The sequence below is a fragment of the Meriones unguiculatus genome, chromosome 4 (assembly GCF_030254825.1).
Source record: "Meriones unguiculatus strain TT.TT164.6M chromosome 4, Bangor_MerUng_6.1, whole genome shotgun sequence".
NCBI lineage: Eukaryota > Metazoa > Chordata > Mammalia > Rodentia > Muridae > Meriones > Meriones unguiculatus.
In genome coordinates this window covers 37577706-37586063 of record NC_083352.1, presented here as the reverse complement: position 1 = coordinate 37586063, position 8358 = coordinate 37577706, and the positions used below count along the sequence as shown (strand labels likewise).

The 8358-nt window shown below is 45.1% G+C and overlaps 1 long non-coding RNA gene across 1 annotated transcript; it reads left to right on the top strand.

The window, feature by feature from the left end:
• Positions 1-741: 741 nt before the first annotated feature.
• On the top strand, positions 742-4010 carry LOC132653622 (uncharacterized). Its single transcript, XR_009591372.1, has 3 exons — positions 742-2082; positions 2272-2426; positions 2858-4010. It is a non-coding gene; the product is annotated as an uncharacterized LOC132653622 (long non-coding RNA).
• The last annotated feature ends 4348 nt before the right edge of the window (positions 4011-8358 follow it).

Here is an 8358-nt window from a genome sequence, read left to right as displayed (position 1 = left end):
GGCAGGCAGATCTCGGGGAGTTCAAAGCCAGCCTGGTCTACAAAGCAAATTGCAGGACAGTCAATGGTACACAGAGAAACTCTGTCTTGGGAGAGGGGTGGGGGAGGAATGGAGAGGAGGGAAGGTCAATCACTACCATGGTTTTTGAGCCAAAGTTGAAGCAAGATTTATTAAATACTGGTCAGGACAACGGACACTGGACAGGTCCATACCTGAGATTCCCAGAGTATACCAGTAAATTATATTAGGGGTTTACAAAGGTAAGACCACAAGAATACATACTTGCCACTTTATCCAACTAGGAATGAGCACACATCCACACATACTTCCTGACTACATAGCTAACACCTATGTGTGATCAAGCACAGCCTTCACAGTTGGGGCAACCAACCTGGTTTACAGAAGGGAAAATAATAACATGTTATCTTCAATGAACAACAGCCCCTTCCAGGAAGTTATCTGCCCTCAGGCAAATAGGGCTTACAGGTATTTTTGTTTTATAGATCTCTTAAGCACAGCAATTTACACTTAGAACAAAGCTGTAGCCATCATACAAACTCAGTCATCATGCTTGGCAGCAGGCACTTTTACCCACTGAACCATCTCACATGCCCCAAGAAAATTAATTAATTCTTTTTTAACGAAAAAAGAAAATGAAGTCTGAATGGAATCCATAGAATGGTCCTAAAATGATGATCGCAAGCATGACTTCATATCATTAAAAACAAAACAAAGGAAGGGTAATGAAGAGGCAATGAAGAGTGGGCTGTCCCATCTCCAACCACCCAACAGGTTTTCTTGGAGGCAGGGCTTCTCTGTGTGTGTTCTGCCATTGCTACACACAGTAGCCATTATCTTCTGAGGAATGCTGGGAAAACAAAATCTGCAGAGTATCTGCAAGGCACTGTGGACTAGACCTTTAGGGGTGAGGAGTCCTTCCTTTTAAGATTGAATGAAGAGATAAATGGGGAGTCAATGCAGGAGATGACACTCTTCCTTGGTGTATGATATGAACGTCAATGAGAGAGAGAGAGAGAGAGAGAGAGAGTGCAAGCCTAGAACTCCAGTACCACTGTCAGCAAAAGACAGGGATTGGGGCCAAGCTCCACTCTGTGACCCTGCTGCACCCTGAGGAGTTCCTCTTAGTCTTTCATGTCCAAACAGGGATTCGTGGATTTGATGCCAAAAAAATGTTCAGGAGTAACCAGAGTGATACAGAAGTGGGTCCCTTAATAGATATTTTAACACAGTGTTTTTTGTTTTCCGCTGCTGTTTTGTTTTCAAGACAAGGTCACACTGCATAGCCCTGGCTGGCCTGGAATGCAACTACATAGACAAGGCTGACAGAAAACTCAGAGATGGAGCTGTTAAACATCTGCTGTAAGCACAAAGGCTAAGAGAGAGTCTAAGAAAGAAAGACAGATGTACCCCATAGCATGGGCGTGGGCCTATGTAACAGACGTGTCATCTTTACAACAGTCATATACAAAATGTTGATGGCTCTGAAAGCTGTTAATTTGGCAGGGAATGTAAGGGAATGGAGATCACTGGATGGTTCCCAAGACACACATGACAGAATTACAATCGATAAGGTAAAAAAACAAAAACAAAACCAAAAACCTCAGGATCACAAGAGAGCAGGAAGGTAGGATGTCTTTACTATAAACAAAGTTAGGAGACTTTTTTTTCCCCCTAGAAAATTAGTGGGCAAAGGAAAAAGCCCTACTCAAGGTCATATCCATTCAGGCCTCAAGCCTGGGCCATTGCTATTTTAATATGAACATGTATATACAATGCTGCGGATATGCAAAGGACTATCATCTTATGTCAGCAACTTTCACGGTCAATCATGATGGAACTGTTGCTTCTCAGCAGGTGAGAGGCTTCAACCAGGCTCTGGGGTGAGTGGGCCCTTCACCTCCCGGGCCCTCATCATTTCCCCCACCTTTCTATCCTGCCACAGACAGTTTTTAGGCTCCCCTGATGAGGAAAGAGGAAATGATAATCATTGGCAGAGAAGGGATTTTGCTGCAAGCTTGGACCTAGTGTGTGTTCAACAACAGAGTAGACAACGTTTGTCAAGTAAGACACCAAACACTAGAGGGTAAAAAGAAGTCATGGGGGTAGGGATGGGGTGGCCTGGATGCATGGGCTGCTGTCTTCAATTCGTTGAAATGTTAATTGCTTTGACTTTAAAAAAATTACTGATGCATTATGTTTACGGTTCTCCTCACGATTGCTGGAACGAACCTCTTCCTCTTTTTCACTCAGGGAAAGAATTATTACAGACCCTACTACCTATCGAGGGCATTTCCTTCCTCCTGGGCTAGCCACGTGTTCCAGAGAAAACCACCCAAGAGAGCATGGGCTAGCCTGAGACCCTGCCTCCAAACATCAAGGCTGTAGCCTAAGGCCGTTCTTAAATTGTAAGCCCGCTTCCGCTTCTCTCTCCCAAATCTACCACAATGCCTGGTCTGAGACCATTATTTTAAAGCATTTGTAGCCTATCCTAAAGAAGCTGTTGCCTGAAGCGCACCTGCCTGCCCTGTGCCCCCAGAGGTGCACACGGTTTATATAGCCTAAACTGCTAGAACCTTCTCTGGGGGATTCCAGGCCAGCAAGCCTCAAGCCAAATCTTTCCCCGTCTCCAAGGCCCACCAGGTCTCATCCACTATGTGGATGTGATTTGGCCCCGTGTGGGATGCGATCCTGCCGGCTTCCTCAGCCTTTGAGAGGGGACTGGAAACAACAGCTCAGAATCTCTGAGAGGACAGTGGGAGGCTGGGGTGGCTTCCTCAGCCTTTGAGGGGGGACTTAGTGTGATGTTTACCCTTTAATTTCCAAGTATCTCTTTCAGTCATTACATAACGCGCTTCTATCTGGACCCTCTGGGAAGACGCTCCTACCCCACGTCCTCAAATCCTTTGTCTCCTGAACAGGAGATGAGGCTTGTTATCAAACTACATCGTGCCTGATGATGCCTCCTGGCACAGAATCTCTACTTGGGAACCGCGGCATAACTACAGCTAACCACGCTTAAAGATGAGCTTAACACCATGTTTTGTAAAGACTGGCCGAGCCTTCACCAATCGAACAACCACGCTCCAGCCAATCACAGACCTCGAACTGATCAGACCACTTTCCAAGGAGGCGAACGCCCAGCTGTCACCAGTCCAGCTTTCTCACTCCTTTCACTCCTCTGTCCCTGGATGCTGCCCGCCCATGATGCCCTGAGGGGGTCTCTGAACGCATCTGATTCTGACAGCTGCCTGACACAAATCGCTCCTCGCTCCCACTTGGCACCCAAACTTGTTAAGTTTAATTTGTCAGCAGGTTTTGTTTTGTTTTGTTTCTTAGCAGGGTCAGAGCAGACTGTGCCTGTCCCAGCTCTAAGAGCTTTTTACTGTGTCTAGAGTCTCCTGGGCTCTCGGGTCCGCCTCCCCTTAGTCCTTGGCAATGGGATTCCAGTTTCCTAACTTCGGATTGCCCTTGGTTCTAACAGCTCAAATACGCACAAGAGAGGACCTGCCGCACGGTCACTTGTGCCCAGGGAAGCAGGGATACAGTGCTCAGGTATGGTGAAGTCAGGTGAAAGCCCTGAACTAGAAAAACCAAGAGATTTCCTCGTGTCTCTCCTCTGGGGTGGAATGCAGTCATCCTGTCTCAGATTGGAAGGAAATGATTAGAATCTTTGGACACTGAGCTGGAGAAACCTCTGGAGAAATCTGCTCCCATGAAGCTTCTTCTGTCAGGCTTCGGAATTCCATTCACCGGCAGGTACTCATGCAGCCACAGAACTATTACCGTTCCAGGATCACACTTAAGGGATTTAAAAAAAAAAATCATTTTAAATATAAACAAAGTCAGCTGAATCTAAAGGAAAGAGTCCCTGATTAGACTGTTTTAATCATCCATGTGTGTGTATTGAAATACCACATGTACTCTGCAAATATGCAAATTTTTATGTCAAGTAATAATGCTGAAGGGATTAAAATATTTCCCTACATTAATGTATTATGTTTGTGTATGAATATGTGTGGGTATACCCGTGCCATGGCTTTTGTGTCCAGATCAAAGAAGATCTTTTGAGTATTCGTTCTTTCCTTTCCACCATATATGTCCTGGGGATCAACTTCCGGTCATTAGACTTGGTGGCAAGCGCCTTTATGTGCTGAGCTAGCTCGATTCAGTTTAAAAATAATAACAACAAAAATGTAAAAGAACAAAGAAGCTGAAGAACTTAGCCCCTTCATTCTCCACTATATCAAGCTGCTTCAAGCCTGATATTTCTAATCAATTCTTTTCATTCTAAAATTTTAGGGTTGGTGAATAGCCCCAGAACTACAGGACAGATAAGCCCTCCCACCTGATGCTCTGGGAAGGAGGGAGCTGGTGCTGGGCCCGACGTGCAGACCTGGGAGCCTCACCCAGGGCCTGGCTGCCATCCCAGAAGGAAGAGAAGGCCATGAGGCTGCCTAAGATTACTTCAGTAGTATGGGCTCCATCTCATGGCTGCCTGGGGGAGAAGGGGGGGTGACTGGTGTGCCTGTGGTTTCTATGAGTTTTTAGTTCCTTGTTCCTTCTCTGATCAATGGCCTATGACCTTGTATTAATTGGGCTGTGTGTTTCCTGGATTCATGACCACCTAGTGGAATGATGCTTTTGACCGTCTGACCTTGCTGGTCTTCTGAGTGTCTCTACCCTCACTCTGAGCACTGGCTTCTAGGTCCTCCCCTGGACCTGTTCCTGGCCCGGCTTCTCCATCTCTCACAGCTTTCCATGCCCTGCAAAGCGTCTCGGCCTATGCTACTCCCTACCCAAATTTACAGCAGCCTGACTTTAAGTACACAGCCCTGAGGAACCAGCTTGACCAGTTATGAGGGTGACACCTTATAGGGACGAGTTGTCAACAGTCAGTCTTTAAAGCGGTGGACAAGCAGGTGGCTCCCGTCTCTGATCCCCATCTCTCACAAGGGGAGCGACAAGATAAGAAGAGCAGTACCATACCAGCTCGTGCGGGTTCTGGGAATCTGAACCCAGGTCCTCACATTCTCATCTTCCGAGTGGTTTACTCCCTGAGCTGTCTCCCCAGCCTGACAAGTTTCTTTTAAGGATAAAAATTCAAGTTTCAGGGACTGTGAGGTGGCTCAGTGGGTCGAGGCACCTGCAGCCAAGCCTGATAAGCTGAATTGGAACTCAGGACCCACAAGGTGGAAGGAGAGAATGGACTCCCATAAATTGTCACTTGTGCACACTGCACAGATACACATCTACAATAAGCCAATCAGTTTTTAAAAACTTTTACAACCTACAGTTCACAAAACTCAGCCAGGCCTCTCTGAGGTGGTTTACCCAAGAGAAATGAAAATTTATATTCACATACAGCCCACGTGTAAACATTACAGAAGCTAATTGTTCATAATCGCCAAACACTAGAAACACTCCAAATGGCCGTGAGTAGGCAAATGAACAAACAGACCGGAAGAATGCGTGCAATGGGATACACGCCTCAGTAACAGAGAAGAAACAATGGGGTACATAACTGCTGCACAAAGGCTGTATGCTCAATAAAAAATTAAAGCACCTGCCTTCCAGAGCTCCCCCTGGAAGGTTCCACTTACGTAACATTCTTGAAAGAACGAAACTATTGAGGTAGATAATAAATTAGTGGTTGCCAAGAGTCAGGAAAGAAGGAGAGGGGAAGAGCAGGGGCGAGAGTCAAAGAGGTCATACTAAGTAGGTCCTTGTGGTGATGAAACAGTTTTGTATTGAACCATTGAGGAGGTAGTTACATGTGGTAAAATGGGGTAGCAATGGTGGTTTCTTGCTTCAGACATCACTCAGCCGCTTCATAGGATTTTCAACCATTGTACCTGGTTCAGTGCCTCAAAGGGACACTTGGTACTTTTTTTTTACAGATACACTTTTTTTTTATATGCGTAAATGTTTTGCCTGCCTGTATGAACACTCGTGTACCAAGGAAGCAGGAAGAGTTTCTTGGATCTCCTGGACCTGGAGTTATAGAGGATTGTAAGGTGCCCACAGGAGCAGCATGTGCTCTTTAACAGCTGAGCCATGGCTTCAGCCCTTCACTTAGTACTGTCTTACTAACAGCTTTGGACTCTAATTATTTGAAAGTTTGTATATACACAATATATAATATCATATTATATATTACATGCACACATGTGAACACATAAACACAGGTAGTCCCATGGGGAAAAAAATTCTGAGATTGTCTGACTAAAAAAATGGTCACCTTTTACAGTTAAATCTCTGTGTGTTTTCTGTTCGGCAAGACAGAGGAAAAGATTACTGTGGGATGGTGAGGCAAGAGCAGCACTCTACCAACCGAGCTGTTTCTTCAGCCACAAACGAGAAACATGGGTGCTGTTCAGTTTATTGACCTGCCACCCCAATTACCCCTGGGCCGTTACCAAAGATGGAATGTGGGCTCCGCACCACTGTAGTCTGACTGGAGTGTGGGAAAGCCAGCTTGAAACCCAAATAAGTTTGTTTGGGAGGGAGGGGGAGAGCCTCGGGGACTGTGTGAGTTGATCGGTCCTGGCTGTTTTCTGGAGCAACCACAGCAGCCCAGGTGTACACACGGCCGACTCCCTGGACTGGTGGAGTTCGGGAGCTTGGTGGGTTTGCTCTCCACCCTACCCCACCCCACTGCTAAGAGGTGCTTTAGCAGGTTCTTTTTTCGATCCTTCTATGGAAGGCTTCCTTACTAGAGCACACTGACCACAGGGTAAGACTGGAGCCTGTGAGAACGGGCGCCCAACCTGGAACCTAGCAGGCTCCCAGTCTCATATTTCCACGCCTGAAAGTGTAAACTATGAAGTTGGAATATTGTAACATACTGGTTTTTTTTAAGAAAAATAAATTTGGTTTTAATGTCTGTTTGATTGTTATCTGTTTGTTTATGTATTTCCTTGTTTTGCTAGGAGCAGCCCAGGCTGGCTTGGAACATACATTGTACTTCAGGTGACCTTGAACTCCTGCCTCTACCTCCTGAGGGCTGGGATTACAGGTGTGTGTGCAACCAGGGCTGCCCGAGTGCTGGGCAAACACCTCCCATTTGCTGCATCCTCAGCCCTTGCTGCATCCTTGTCTATGGTACTGTTGATCCTGGAAGAACTTTGCAAGGCATCTTCTTGAGCACATAAACATTAAGACTATTTATATATTTATACACACAAGTGTTTCTATCATTACATATAAACATTAAAAACTGAAAACCCAGGCTGAGCGTCATATATGGTGTATGCCTTCTCCCAACTCGGGAGCAGCTGCTTCCGGCTTCCTCCCTGTACCCATTGCAGCACCATTTGAACTTTGTCTGAGGTGAAAACCCAAACTTGCTGACCCTGGACTCAAAGTCCTCAAAACAGGCTACATGAAATCATCTTCAGGGAAGGGTTTGCCACTTGGTTTTATATTGTAGTAAATAAAAAATGGGTGTTGGGAAATAAAGTACTTTTTATTTTCTCTCTCTCTCTTTCTGTTTTTAAGAAAAAGGAGAAATGTATTTTTAAAGAAAGGAAAAGGCATTGAATGTTTTCTTTCATGAGAGCCTATATTCCTCAACAATTAAAGAGAGATAAAAGGAAGGAAAGAGCAAATGGGCACAGTGGGCCTTTGTGTGTGATGCTCTGTAGCATTTGGGTTAAAAAAATTAAATTTAGTCATGAGGAAGCTCAGACAAACCCAAATCGAAGAACATGATTGTATTACCAGGATGTAATAAGGTTAGGCAGTGTTTCAAATTAAAGGAAATTGCAAAGATGGGGAAACTAAATGCAATATGGATCCTGGATTGAATCTTCTGCCAGAAAACCAAATTGCTCTAAGACTAACTATTGGACTAATGGATGAAGCTGGAACATGAACTTAAAATAAATGTGCCAAAGTCAATGTCAAATTTCCTAAATGTGATAACTTCCTAAGTGTTAAGGGAAAAAATGTCCTGTGTTCTTAGAAAACACGCAGAAGAATTAGAGGTTAACTCACGGGTTTCCTACAGGTCTTGAGTGTATAAACAATCAGGTAAATGTCCCCCAGAATGCCAACACAGAATGCCAACACAGTAGAGGCGATTATCCTCAGAGAGATCATAAGGCGAATGAGAAAAATATTGAAATAGGAAATGGATAAAACGCCTGCAGGAGTTCCTTGTACAGCTTTCCTTGCGGTTTAAAATTGCTTCAAAATAAAAATAGAAGGGCATGGAAGAAAAGAGTGAGGGGAGGGAGGGAGGGAAGGAGGGAGTGAGGGAAGGAGGGGTAAAGAGGTGAGGGAAGGAGAGGGGAGTTGTTTTAGTTGCTCCCCTCTGTTTGGCAGTCTCTGTTTCCA